The following is a 15955-nucleotide window of genomic DNA, read 5'->3' as shown; positions in this document are numbered from 1 at the left end:
ATTTCCCATTACCCCTCTTCTATTCAGATCTTCATTCAATGGCTAGAATTAAGACTGACAATACCACGCACTGATGAGAATGTGGAGCAACTGGAACTTTCATACGTTGCTTTTGGGAGTGTAAAATGTTACACCACTTTAAAAACACTTTGGAAGCTTCATATAAAGTCAAACATAGATACATCATGCAGTCCAGCAATTTCACTCCTAGGTATTTACTCTAAAAAAGGAAAAAAACAATGAAAACAAATATGTCCAATGGTGTGCTGGTAAATGTTTACCAACCAGCTCTCCAGGGGAATAAAGCTCTAATTTGTAGTGATTGCCAACTATGGTATAAATACTCCCATAGTGGCTTATTTCAAACTATGTACTAATATGACATCACAGAACCAGAGTTGAGAAGAGATTGGCAAAATTGATTCTGGTGAGCCAGCCACAGCATACCACTGCAATATGTTCACACACACACACACACACACACACAAAACTTGTGCTCAAATGTTCATATTGGCTTTCTTTTTTTAAAAAAAAAATATTTGTATATTTATTTGATTGTGCCAGATCTTAGTTGCAGCATGTGAGTTCTATCTTCGTTGTGGCAGGCGAGATCTTTAGTTGCAGCATTTGAACTCTCAGTTGCACCATGTGGGATCTAGTTCCCCAACCAGGGATGGAACCAGGGCCCCTTGCATTGGGAGTGTAGTCTTTGCTGCTGGACCATCAGGGAAATACCACATTAGCTTTCTTCATGAGAGCAAAAAACTGGAAACATCTCAGAAGGCCAACAACTTAAGAACTGACAAAGAAACACAACAATGGGATCATAGAATGCTATTTACAAAATGAAAGGGACAAACTACTTCATATGTCTATGAAGCTCATAAACTTAAGGTTGAGTGAAAGAAGCCACAGACAAAAGAGAAATGTTGTTATTATTCCATTTGTATGAAATTCTAAGCCAAGAAAAGTAATCTGTAGTGAAGGAAATCGAACTCGTTGTTGTCTTGGGGAAGAATGATTGGAATGAGCATGAAGGAGCTTTTGGAGGTGATTGGGCTGTTCAGTATGCATTTGTCAAAACTCATTGAAATCTGTACTGAAAATAGGCATGTTTATTTATTATATTTTACTTTTATTTTTGGCTTCATCAGGTCTTAGTTGCTGCACACGGGAACTTTGTTGGGGCATGCAGGCTCAGTAGTTGAGACGCACAGGGTCCCTAGTTGTGGCTTGCAGGCTCAGTAGTTGTAGCCATGTGGGCTTCGTTGACCCTCGCATGTGGCGTCTTAGTTCTCCAACCAGGGACAGAACCCACATCTCCTGCACTGGAAGAGGGATTCTTAACCACTGGACCACCAGGGAATTCCCTGAAAATGGGCATATTTTATTGTATGTAAAATATACCTTGATTTTAAAAAATTCATGGCAAAAAATGGCTTCAAATGTAATTGTAAACGTTTGATTTCTTATAAATTCTAATTGGTTAGGGGATTTTTTTTTAAATTCTCTATTCTGAAATTGGATCCCTGGACCAGGCACCCTATTTCCCAGCGCAGGAGCCCTGGTGGCAACCTCAGCACCACATAGGGTCAGGAACAACTTCAGTTGGAGCTCAGTGAAGGGCTCCAAAATGCTTACCAGGAGAAAGAATAATTTCATGGATGGGGAGAGTTTATTTTAAATTTCAGTTCATCTAAATATTATTTAATTTGTTTAAAAACTAATTTCTAGGCAGTATTTGAACACAGATTTCTGACTCCGTTGCTCAACATTTACAAAAAGATGAGCAAAATTCCGGGGTAAGCTCACTACACAGGTGCTGTGTAGGGAGAAGGAGGGGGGAAGGCCAGGCTCACTCAAGGGTAATCCTTTCTCTCCAAAGGGTCATAGGCTCACTCAAAACCCATCCCAAAGTAACACGACTTCAGTCATGTACCTCGCATGTGACTGCGTATACATTTTGCTGAGCGACAATTCAAGACTTCGCTGGGTGTCCCAAAGCCCTGACTCAGCGCCCTCAACTGTCGGCTCTTCTGAAGGGAGTCACTTTGAGCCCCAGGCCTCCGACAGGCAGCGAGATCAACTAATGGCAATGGAGTGGAGGGCGGGCTTTGGGATGCCGGGGGCCATTGATAGGCCCTACCTCACCGCCAGCGTTTAGGAGTGAAGAGAGAGGCTATCCAGACCTAGGAGCTACTGACATACCAGTAGTTACGCATAGGAGGTGGGTTTTGGGCGGTCCCAGCCAATGGGAGGTGGTGCTGGACTGAGACTTGCTACTAACCAGCAATTTAATGTTGCTTTTAAATGAGTGCCAATGCAATTGTAATTGTTCCATCTACAGCAGAGTATGGAAATTTCCACTTCTGAATATTCCTTGAAGATATTTTTCAAATGTACAACCTCGGGGTCAGAGGTGTGGGAAATTTACAAGTGAACCAAAATGCTACTTGTAACATTAATATTCCTTATTAAAATGTCCTACAAAATGCAATGGGTGGTAATTTTAATTTGCTATCTCTGTGAACCAAATTGATGGAAACCACACTATTAAACCAACAGACAGGGTTCTTAAGTTTTTTAAAATTCCTTATATATATATATATATATATATATATATATATATATACACATACATATACTTCTGTGTTTTTATAAAATCAAATGTGCAGTTTTATATATTTTCAATTTCCAAACCCAAGGATCAGAAGAGTTTTAAAAAAGATGAATTATTTCTCAATAAAGCTGGGGAAAAAAATAAACCAAATAACAGCCATGATTTAAGTTTACTCTGATAAGGAAATCCTTTGGTAGGTATGTTTATTTCTCAGAAATAAAGCAAAACTCAAATATGAAAATACTTAGTAGTTGAGCAAAGGAATCAATATAAATCTACAAACTGATCAGTGGAGCCATCTTTGAAATGCCATGAACAGTGACACACACCTCTGACCTTCCATGGCAGCTCCCTCCATAGGGACTGCAATTCAATATGGTCAGCAATTATTTTTTTTATTTTAATTAATTAATTAAACAAACAAAAAGCAATTTCCCCAAAGTAAGTGGTCCTGAAATGTCTGCTTTTGGTTTTGGTTTTGATCAGAAATGCATTTGGTAAAAAAATTCTCAAGGTTAGCATATTTATTCCAAACACATGTACGCTGATCCACAGGCCCATCAAGGGTGAAAAAAAAAAGAGTTTAATATCTGTAGGTTTACCTCACAGTTATTCAATAAATTTTTATTCAATTTGTAAAACCATTTTAAATTAGATTTCAGATAAATATGCTCCAAATAAATTTTCATTATTTCTGCATAAATATCCAACATGTGGTCTTTGCTATATCATTCTTGACATATGTATTATACTTAGTCATTTGTATATATAAAAGGAGGGGAGCTTCCCTCATGTCTCAGACTGTAAAGAATCCACCTGCAATGCAGGAGAGTCAGGTTCTAACCCTGGGTGGGGAAGATCCCCTGGAGAAGGGAAAGGCTACCCATTCCAGTACTCTTGCCTGGGAAATCCTGTGGACCAAGGAGCCTGGCGGGCTACAACCCATAGGATCGCAAAACATCAGACATGACTGAAACCATTTAGCACACACACATATATAAAAATCCCTCATAGTTTTTGTGCCACCCATATAAATGTTGTGTCACATCATGTGGTATGAGAAAATCAATTCTGAAGTTACCCAGAATGCCTTAGGAGTTGACCTTTTGTCTAATTGGAGTGTGTGAGTATCTCCATGTCCTGGTATGTAACAGTGTGACCTTGGATGAATTCTTTCCTTTCTCTATGTGTCGGTTTCCTTATCTTTAATATATTTTTAAAAAGTACTTCTGTGATAGAGTTGTTGTAAGATTCTGTGAACTAATCTGTATCAAACTATATCAAGTGCCTGGTGCATAGTGGCTGTGCAGTAATTGCTAGCTATTCCTATTATCACTATCATCACTGCCGATATTAATAAGATATCAAAGCAAACATATTTGTCCCTTGGCAGAACTTGATGTATGATCCAAGTTCAAGGATTCTGACAGGATTACAATAGATTAAATATCTCCAAGAATCCAGTACGAAGGCTAGTTTCATTTCAGAAGGCTCATTCCCAGCACTGACAGGTCTTGGTGGCCTGCAGTTACCCTGCTTAGCTAGTGCTATGGCCTTCAGAAGCTCTGCTCCTTTCTTTCCCTTTCCTTTCCTTTTCCGAGATACCCTATAAAGTTTCCTGTTATCCTCATTTTCTTGGAGTTTTTATCAAAATAATTATCAGATTTTGTGAAATATTTTTCTGCATCTATTTAGATGATTATGGTTTTCTTTTCTACTTTGTCATTGTGGTAATTGTGAATCACATTAATTGCTTTTCAAGTGTTAAACCAATTCTCCATTCCTGGGATAAATCCCACTTGACCACAATCGTAATTTTAATATATTATGGAATTCTATTTGCCAAAATTTTGTTTACAAATTTTGTGTCTATATTACTGAGGGATATTAGTGTGTAGTTTTCTTTTCTGGTAATGTCATTGTCTGATTTTGGTATGAGGATAATGCTGATCTTATAGGATAAGGTGGGAGGTGTTGTCACCTCTTCAATTTTTTGGAAGAGTTTGTGTAAAATTGTTACTCAGTTCAGTTCAGTCGCTCAGTCGTGTCTGACTCTTTGTGACCCTATGAACTGCAGCACGCCAGGCCTCCCTGTCCATCACCAACTCCCGGAGTCTACCCAAACCCATGTCCATCGAGTCGGTGATGCCATCCAACCATCTCATCCTCTGTCGTCCCCTTCTCCTCCTGCCCCCAATCCTACCCAGCATTAGGGTCTTTTCCAATGACTCAACTCTTCACATGAGGTGGCCAAAGTATTGGAGTTTCAGCTTCAGCAATAAAAAATCGTTATTATTTCCTCCTTAATATTTAGTCCATTCACCAGTAAAGTCATGGCCTGGAGATTTTCGTTTTTCTATAGAAACATTTTTAACTACAGTTTCGATTTCTTTAAGGCTACTCAGGTTATCTTCTGGAGTGAGCCTTGGTAGTTTATGTCTTTCAAGGAATTAACCCATTTCATCCATGTTGTCAAAGTTATTGCCATAAAATGGTTCATAATATTTCCTAATTATCTTTATTAATATCTGTAGAATCTGTAGTCATGTCACTTCTTTCATTCCTGATTTTGGTAAGTGGTGCCTTTTTTTCTCAGTCTATCTAGAGGTTTATCAAGTTTATTGATCTCAAAAAAACAACTTTTGATTTCATTGTGTTTTTTTCTAGTTTTTCAGTTTTCTGTTTCATTGAGTTCTCCTTTGATCTTTACAAATTTCTTCCTTCTGCTTACTTTGGGTTTAATTTGCTCTTCTTTTTCTAGTTGCTTAATGTGGAAGCTAAGCTCATCAATATGAGATCTTTCTTCTTTCCTAATATAGGTATTTCCTCCTAAATACTGCTTTTGCAGCATCCCACAAATTCTAAGATTTAAAAAATTTTCCTCTTTATTTCTCTTTGATCCATGGGTTATTTAGAAGTGTATTATTTAGTTCCAAAATATTGGGAGATTTTCCAAGGATCTTTTAGTTACTGGTTTCTGCCTATTGGATGTGTCCATTTCTGAAAGAAAGGTGTTTTAAATCTCCAAACTATGATAGCGGATTTAGAGGACACAGTAAGAAGATGGCCATTTGCAGCCAAAGAAAGAAGCCTCAGGAGAAACCAAACCTGCCAACACCTTGATCTTGGACTTTCAACTCCTAGAACTGTGAGAAAATAAATTTATGTTGCTTAAGTCACTTAGTCTTTTTTTGTTATGGCAGCCTGAACAGAATAATACAGCTGTTGTGCACATTTACTGTATTCCTGTTAATTTTCTGCCTACTTATTCTATCAGCTTTTGAAAGAAAGATATTGAAATTTCTATTTCTTCTTGCATTTCAGTCAGTTTTTGCTTCATGTGTCTTGATCCACGGTTATTAGGTACATAAATGTTTAGGATTGTTATGTTCTCTTGATTGACTACTTTATCATTATGAAATGACCTTTTCTGTGATATAGTCTTTGCTCTGGAATCTACATTGTGTGATATTTATATAGTCACTCCACTCGTGTTCACTAGTGTTAGAACAGTGCATCTCTTCCCACTCTTTTACTTTTAACCTATTTTTGTTTTTATATTTAAAGTGTGTTTCTTGATACAAATGAACTTACTTACAAAACAGAAGAGACTCACAGACTTAGAAAATGAACTTACGGTGGCCGAGGGGGAAGGGATAGTTAGGGACTTTGGGAAAGTCATGCACACACTGCTGTATTTAAAATGGATAACCAACAAAGACATATTGTATAACACGTAGAACTCTGCCCAATGTTATGTGCCAGTCTGGATGTGAGGGGGGGTTTGGGAGAGAATGAATACTTGTATATGTATGGCTGAGTCCCTTTACTGTTCACCTGAAATTGCCACAGCATTGTTAATCAGCTGTACCCCAATATAAATGTTTTGGTGTTAAAACAAACAAAAATTAAAAAAAAAATAAGGTGTGTTTCTGGTAGGAAGCAGATAATAGTGTCTTGCTTTTTATCCAGTCTGACAATCTGTGCCTTCTAATTTGGCCGTTTAGAACATTTATGTTCAGTGTGATTGTCGGTATGGTTAGGTTGGAGTCTACCCTCTTGCAAATCATTTTCTATCTGTCCCTTTTTCTTTGTGCCCTTTTATCTCTTTTTCTACCATCTTTTGGATTGATAGTTTTATGATGATTCCATGTTATCTCCTTTGTGGACTTACCAGCTATAATTATTTATTATTTTAGTGGTTGCTTTAGGTTTCATAGTAAACATACTTAACTCATCATAGTCTACGTTCAAGTTACAATATACCACTTCATATAGAGTATAAGAACCTTACAACAATATACTTCCATTTCTGCCCTCCTGAAATTTATACTATTGTTACCATGCATTATATTTCTACAACTGTTATTAAACCTCAACATGTATTAATATTTTTGCTTAAACAGGCAATTGTCTTTTTAAAAAAATATATTTATGTATTTATTTTTGGCTGTGCTGGGGCTTCGTGGCTTCAAAGACTTTTCTCTAGTTGTGGTGAGCAGGGGCTACTCTTCATTGAAGTGTGCAGGCTTCTCATTGTGGTGGCTTCCCTTGTGGCAGAGTATGGGCTTAAGGGCACAGGCTTCAGTAGTTGTGGTTCCCGGGCTCCAGAGCACAGGCTCAATAGCTGTGGTGCACAGGCTTAATTGTTCTGCAGCATCTGGGATCTTCCCAGACCAGGGATTGAACCCATGTCTCCTGCATTGGCAGGTAGATTCTTTACCACTGAGCCACCCCCACCAGGGAAGCCCAGGCAATTTTCTTTTAAAGAGATTTGAATATGCAAAATCTTATATATTTATATATGTAGTTACATGTTCAGTGTTCATCATTCCTTTGTGTAGGTCCTGATTTCCATCTGACATCATTTGCCTTTTTCCTTAACGACATGCTTTTAACATTTCTCATACTACAGGTCTACTAATGATTAATTTTTTCAGCTTTTCTATATCTGAAGCACCTTTATTTCTCTTAAAGTTGTTTCTTAAAACTTAAAATTTAAAACAAATTATCTCGAGATAATTGTAGATTCACATGCATGCAGTTGTAGGAAATAATAATGAGAAGTCTGTGTATCCTTTTTCCAAATTTCCCCCAATATTAACATCCTGCAAAACTGTAGTACACTATCACAACCAGGAGATCTTTTCAACTCAAGTAGTCTGTCAGGCTTCATCTCATTCTCTGATGGTTTGCTGGGCATGGAAGCTCTCTCAAGGCAGTAAGGTGGGGCAATCACAGGTCTCACCTTATGTTCCATATCTCGTGGATCATTTTCCTTCATTGTCTGATAGCCAGTGTCTTAAAAAAAACCATTGGTTCATTTATTTTGTCCATTTTCATTTATATTGTTTCATTTATTTTGGTTCTTTCAGATGGAAAGTTCTATCTATTACTCGTTACTTCATCTTGGCTGGAATCAGAAGTGCCTGCTCCTTTTCCTAGTGGCTCCACGTACACCCCTAAATCAAAATCTTGGAGCTTTCCCCAAAATAGTGATATAAGTCTGGTTAAAGTCTCTTTAAAAGCTCCGTTTCCCTGAAATTTTTTTTTCACGTTGGCAGAAGAAGTTTTGCTACACACAGCATCTTTCCTCTTGAAAAGTCCAGTCTGTTATTCTTGGGTTTAATTCTAGGTTAGCAGTTAAATGCTTAATATAGAAATAGTCTAGGTATAAAATGCTTCAGCACAATAGTTCTGTTACTCAGCTGTTTTATAGGAAACATAAATACCTTCAGGCATATTCTCTGAGCCTTCTGAAAAAATTTTACTATGCTGTAGAATTCCATTCTTAGCTTTAACATTTAAAGAGATTTTACCAATATACTTATTAGGAACAAGTGTATCAAGTACATTCAGCTCCTTATTCATGGAAGAGAATGAAGGCATCTTCACCATATGTTAGGGAGTGAATGTAACGTTGCCTCAAAATTCACATGTTAATGGCTAATACACAATGTGCTATATTTAAAGATGCAGCCTCTAAGGCAGTAATTACAGTTAAGTGAGGTCATAAGGGGGCTTCCCAAGTGGTGCTGGTGGTAAAGAACCGGCCTGCCAATACAGGAAAACTAAGAGACATGGGTTCAATCCCCTGAGCGGGTTAGGAAGATCCCTGGAGGAGGGCATGGCAACCCATTCCAGTATTCTTGCCTGGAGAATCCCATGGACAGAGGAGCATGGTGGGCTACAGTCCAAAGGGCCACAAAGAGTCAGACACGACTGAAGCAACTTAGCAAGCATGCATGAGGTCACGAGGATGGAACCCTGATCTGCTGGATTAGTGTCCTTATACGAAGAGACATCAGAAAGTGCACATGAGCTTTCTCTCTCCCTCTCTCTCTCTTCTGTCTCCCTCCTTCTTTCTCTTCCTATCTCTCTTCTTCTCAGTCCCCTCCTCTTCAAAAAGAAGAGGTCATGTGAGCACACAGTGAGATGGCAGCTGCTTAAAAACGAAGAGAAGAGGTCTCAGAATGGAATTCACTTCACAGGCAGGTTGATCTTGGACTTCCAGCCTCCAGAACTGTGAGAAATAAATTTCTGTTGTTTAAGTCACGCAGTCTGTGGTATTTTGTTATGGCAACTCCAGAAGCTAAATACACCATATTTCTCATTCAAGGATAAGGATCTGGGAACATTTCTTTCCTCTAAATTGCACAACATTTTTGTCTCTGTTTCATGTTCTCAGCAAATGCGTGAGCAAAGATGATGTTAGCAAAGGGCATGGAAGGAAAATATTCAAAACATCTTCTTATCAGTGTTCCCTTGAGAAATCACTGAAAAATAACAATTCTTGGCATTCACAAATGCACACACATTTGAAACTCTTTACAATTTTATAGATGATGCCAAATTTTCCAGTCTAAATGTTATTCTACGTCATGGGAAGCCTTTTTCAATGCAGAAGAAAAAAGCGATGTCTTAAGGCACTAATGCAGAGTGAGGTGTCCTAAGTTGGAGGCAGTCTAGGCAGAGGCTGGAAAACATGAAGTTGGAACAAGTGAGGAAAATCAGATCCCATTTCTTCCTTCCCTGATCCTAAGTATGAGGAGGCCAAACTTCCCAGGGACAAAATGAAGGGGCCTAGATCTGCCTTTCCCAGCAGGGCCTAGCCTAGCTCTCTAAACCTGTGTCCACTTTATTCCCAATCTTGCTCTTAATGTAATTTGCATCATAATATTCGAAGAATTTTAACAGATGCTAGAGACAGTGCCAAAGCGTGTAAGGATGCCAAAGAAGGGTGAATTTCTTTTTTTTTACATTTTATTTTTTAAAAATACTTAATTTATTTGGATGCACCATATCTTGGTTGCTGCACTCAGGATCTTTAGTTGTGGCATGCAGACTCTTAGTTGTGGCATGTCAGTCTAGTTCTCTGATCAGGGATGGAACCCAAGCCCCCTGCACTGGGAATGTGGAGTCTTAACCACTGAACCACCAGGGAAGTCCCCAAGGGTGAGTTTCTTTTAACCTTTTTTCTTTAAAAGTTCAGGCTCCCATGAGAAATGGTACTTCTTAATTCTGAAGACCAATACTGGCCCTGTTAGGCCCTAGGACATTTAAGATCCTTCCTGTAACCCATCAGCTTCCCTGATGGCTCAGAGGGTAAATAATTTGCCTGCAATGCAAGAGACCCGGGTTCAATCCCTGGGTCGGGAAGATCCCCTGGAGGAGGAAATGGCAACCCATTTCAGTATTCTTGCCTGGAGAATCCCATGGGCAGAGGAGCCTGGCGGGCAGCAGTCCATGGTCTCAAAGAGTTGGACACGACTGAGCAATTAACATACTTTGTAACCCATCAACACCTAATGCTTTGTTGTCACTATCTACCTCTCTCTATATATCTCTCTTTCTCATTTCCTTCATGCAGGTTATTTTCTGTCTTAAAGTTTTTAAGGCTCTTAAAACCAACAATTGCTAAACCTAGCAATCTCTACTATACCAAGTGTTCCTAAGGTGCAGGCCCTCTAGTGGCACTGTTGAAAGATTTCAACAAAAGACTTAGGCATTTATATTGCACACACAAAAAAGGTCTATTTCAAAAAGATGCAGGGGGGACATATAAATTAGAGGTTTGGGATACACACTACTATATGTAAAATAGATAAACAAGAGGACCAACTGTACAGCACAGGGAAATATATTCTATTAATATATCTTGTAATAACCTATAATGGAAAAGAATCTGAAAAAGAATATATACGATATATATAACTGAATATATATTAATATATAACTGAATAATTTATAGCAAAAATAAACAAGTGGGATCTAATTAAACTTAAAAGCTTTTGCACAACAAAAAAAAAACTATAAACAAGGTGAAAAGACAACCCTCAGAATGGGAGAAAATAATAGCAAATGAAACAACTGACAAAGAATTAATTTCCAAAATTTACAAGCAGCTCATATAACCCAATACCAGAAAAACAAACAATCCAATCAAAAAATGGAAAAAGACCTAAAAGGACATTTCTCCAAGAAAGACATACAGATGGCCAATAAACACATAAAAAGACGCTCAACATTGTTCATTATTAGAGAAATGCACATCAAAACCACAATGAGATACCACCTCGCACCAGTCAGAATGGGCATCATCAAAAAATCTACAAACAATAAATGCTGGAGAGGGTGTGGAGAAAAGGGAACCCACTTGCACTGTTGGTGGGAATGTAAATTGCTGACAGCCACTATGGAAGAGAGTATGGAGATTCCTTTAAAAACTAAGAATGAAACTACCATATAACTCAGCAATACCACTACTAGGCATATACCCAGGGGAAACCAAAATTCTAAAAGACAGATGTACTCCAATGCTCATTGCAGCACTATTTACAATAGCTAGGACATGGAAGCAACCTAAATATCCATTGACAGATGAATAGATAAAGAAACTGTGGTACATATATGCAATGCAATAATACTCAGCCATAACAGTTAAGTCAGTTCTACTGAGGTGAGTGAACCTAGAGCCCATTATACAGAGTGAAGTAAGTCAGAAAGAGAAAAACAAATATCGTGTATTAACACATATACATGGAATCTAGAAAGATGGTACTGATGAACCTATTTGCAGGGCAGCAATGTAGACGCAGACATAAAGAACAGACTTAAGGACAAGGCTGGGGGAGCGGAAGAAGAGAGTGGGACGAATGGAGAGAGCAACATGGAAGCATATACACTGTGCTGTGTGCTGTGCTTAGTTGCTCAGTCGTGTTCAACTCTTTGCAACCCTATGGACTGTAGCCCGCCAGGCTCCTCTGTCCATGGGGATTCTCCAGGCAATAATACTGGTGTGGGTTGCCATGCCCTCCTCCAGGAGCATATACACTACCATGCGTAAAATAACAAATGGGAATTTGCCATATGACGCAGGGAACTCAAACCAAGGCTCTGTAACAACCTACAGGGGTGGGATGGGGAGAGGTGGGAGGGAGGTTCAAGAGGGACCAGGCATATGTATACCTATGGCTGATTCATGTTGATGTATGGCAGAAACCAACACAATATTGTAAAGAAATTATCCTTCAAGTAAAAATAAATAAATTTTTAAAAATAAAAAATAATATATAGTTGAATATATATTAATATATAACTGAATATATATATATATATAAACTGAATCACTTTGCTGTACACCTGAAACTAGCATAAGAATATAAAAATTTGCAAATTTTTACTCTGAGTTCAAACGTTTCTGTTCAGATTAATCTTAAAATTTATGTCACACTAGAATATAAGAAACAAAAAGGGCTAAAATGGTAAAAACCATTTCACCTTCAATATGAAGTTTTAATTCAGATAAAATTCTTGTATTTCTAGAGCATCAGTTTTTTTTTCTTTTTCTCTCTTTCTTTTTTTACAACTAATGGGAAGATTTTCATGTTTAATCCAAGAATATGAATACCTTAGCATTTGTACAAACTAATTGAAATCTAAGCTGAGTTAAATGATTTTTTTTCCACTTGTGTCTTCAAAATGCACACATTTCACAGTAGGCTGAAGCTTTGCAACTTGAGGTGTATTCTATAATATAGTTATGTTATATACACAAGTTTGTTGAAACCATATACCTTGAAGCCATAGACTCATCCATCTGATCTGGTAGTTGCAATGTCCGTCATTTCTTTTAAAACCTGACAGCATAGGCAGCAAGATAAGAAGTTGATGTTGCAGGTGGGGCTCTCTAACAAGCAGTCCCCACACACGATGGAGTTTAATGTTCAGATGATTTATACTGAAATGTTCTTGTTATTGGTGCATGTGTAGGGGAGGCAAAGAGGCCAGACTGGACAGAGGGACAAGTCTAGCTGTTACATGCAGTTCCTAAGATAGCTTTCATGATCATCCAGGACCTTTGATCATGTGGGACCTTTGATCTTTGTTTCGGCATGCAAGATCTTTGTTTTTTAATCTCTTTATTTTTTAATTGAAGGATAATTGCTTTACAGAATTTTGTTGCTTTCTGTCAAACCTCAACATGAATCAGCCATAGGTATACATATATCCCCTCCCTTTTGAACCTCCTTCTCATCTCCCTCCCCATCCCACCATTCTAAGTTGATAGAGAGCCCCTGTTTGAATTTCTTGAGCCATACAGCAAATTCCCATTGGCTATCTATTTTACATATGGTAATATAAGTTTCCATGTTACTCTCTCCATACATCTCACCTTGTAGCATGCAAACTCTTTAGTTGTGGCACGTGGGATCTAGTTCCCTGACCAGGGATTGAACCTCAGCCCCTGCATTGGGAATACTGAGTCTTAGCCACTGGACCACAAGGAATTCCTTAGGTGGGTTGACTTTAACTGACACCTAGAACAGCAAGTTATTCTAATTAAGCATTCCCAGAGCAAGGAGAGTGAGCTAGCATTTGTTCAGGAAGGCCTCACTCTGGGAGGCTACTACTGGTTATTCATCTATATTCTCTCCGATCAACACTTCAGGTTTTGCTAATTTGCATAATGAATATTTAAAATGTCTTTTCATTTGCAAAACAAGTGCTTGTTATTAGCTTGTGGATGTTAGAAATAGGGTTTCAATGGTCAAATTACTGGGGTTCAGGAAATGTACACCAACTGAACTATTTAGGGAAACCCTTACACTTGCATGGATTAAACTACAGCCAGCCTAAGGCACTTTATCCTTATGAATGACTCAGACAGACATGTGTTTACATCTCTGTGTCATAGAGAGTACATATCCATAAAGTCATTAGATAAAGGTGCAGTTTTTACAGTTCCATCAAACTTTAAAATGTTTGATAATCTCTTGAGTGGATAGTGGCATTGTATTACGGTTTTAATTGGCAATTTTCTTACTACTAGTAAAATAGAGCACTTTTTCTTATGTTTATATGCCATATGTCATCTGAAGTGCCTAGTTATGAGTTGCCTGTATACCCCCTTATTGTTGGGTTGCCCATTTTTATATTGATTTGCAAAAACTCTTTTCACCTTCTGGATAAGATAATTTTCATAGCTATGTTGCAAATATTTTCTCCCATACTGTGACTTATCTCTTTATTTTAATTACAGTATAATTTGATGAACAAATCTCTTAATTTAATAGAGTAAAATAAATCACACATTTAAGATTTGTGATTTGGAGTTTTCATTTAAAAAGAAATTCCCTGCCACCAACTCATGAAGATATTCCCCTATCTTATCTATTAAAGGATTTATAGTTCTGCCTTTCTTATTCAAATCTATAATGCCCTGATAGTTGATGCTTAGTGGATAGTGTGAAATAGGGAACCAGTTTCAGCCTTTTTCCATATAGATACACAGCTGGCCCAGAGCCACTTATTGAAAAGGCCTACCTTCCTCATTGCTCTGTAATAATACCTTGATCATAGGTTAAGGGTCTATATTGGACATACTGTTATACTTTCCATTCAACTTCATTTATTTGCTTGCCTGCTAAGTCACTTCAACTGTGTCCAACTCTTTGTGACCCCATGGACTGTAGCACATCAGGCTCCTCTGACCATGGGATTCTCCAGGCAAGAATACCAGAGTGGGTTGCCATTTCCTTCACCAAGGGATCTTCCCAACCCAGGGATCGAACCCACATCTCTTACATCTCTTGCATTGGCAGGCAGGTTCTTTACCACTAGCTCCACCTGGGTTGGTATTTGCTTGCCTATCCCTATACTATTAACATTGCCCTAATTTGTCAACATTCTGAGATCTGGTAGAACAAGTCTTCCAAACTTGTTTTTCTTCAGAAAGATCATCTACACAATTTAAGTCCGCCTCTATCAGATCCTAAAGCAAGAATGAAGATACAGACCACATACTCTCTTTATATGTACACACACACACACACACACACACATATATACACACATATCAATAATGTATATGTATATATATATATGTATACATATTTAAAAGCTATAAATCTAACTAAAAATTTAACAAAACATGTTGTCTCTTCCAGTCTTGACAAACTTCATACTGACCAATGACAGGTTTTTTCACACTTTAAAAAATTAGTTTTAAATTTACAGAATAGGGGACTTCCCTGGGCTGCTCCCTTTACCCACTAGTGGTAAAGAATCCACCTGCTAATGCAGGAGATGCAAGAGATGCAGGTTTGATCCCTGTGCTGGGAAGATCTCCTGGAGAATGAAATGGCAAACCATTCCACTATTCTTGCCTGGATAATTCCATGGACGGAGGAGCCTGGCAGGCTACAGTTCATGGGGTCCCAAGGAGTCGGACATGACTAAGCAACTGAGCACTACTACTAGTGGTCCAGTCTAAGAATCCACATTCCAATGTAGGGGATGTGGGTTGGATCCCTGGTCAGGGAACTAAGATTCCACATGCCATGGGGCAACTAAGCCCAAGTGCCACAACTACAGAGCACACATGCTGAAACTAAGATCTGATACAGCCATAAATAAAATATTTTTTAAAATAAATTTACAAAATTTGAGCATGGAGTTTCATAGAGCCCTGCCCCCCACATCTCTCCTGCCACTGATACAAGTTTTCCCCTCTTACTAACATCTTGTAATAATATGGTATATCTGTTACAAGGAATAAATCTATATTGATACAAAATTACAATTAAAACTCATAGTTTACATTAAGGTTCACTCTTTGTATTATACAGTTTTATGAGTTTTCGCAAATGCAAAATGTTGTATCTAGCATTACTGTATCATACTTGATAATTTCACCACTCTAAAAAGTCCCCACGTGTCATCTATTTATCCCTTTCCTCCCTTATACTGAACCCTAGGCAACCACTGATCTTTTATTGTCTTTATTGTAGTTTTGCCTTTTCCAAAATAACACATACTAGGAACCATATAGTA

The sequence above is a fragment of the Giraffa tippelskirchi genome, chromosome X (genome assembly GCF_054371585.1).
Source record: "Giraffa tippelskirchi isolate mGirTip1 chromosome X, T2T-mGirTip1v1.2.pri, whole genome shotgun sequence".
NCBI lineage: Eukaryota > Metazoa > Chordata > Mammalia > Artiodactyla > Giraffidae > Giraffa > Giraffa tippelskirchi.
This window is presented reverse-complemented; position numbering follows the sequence as displayed.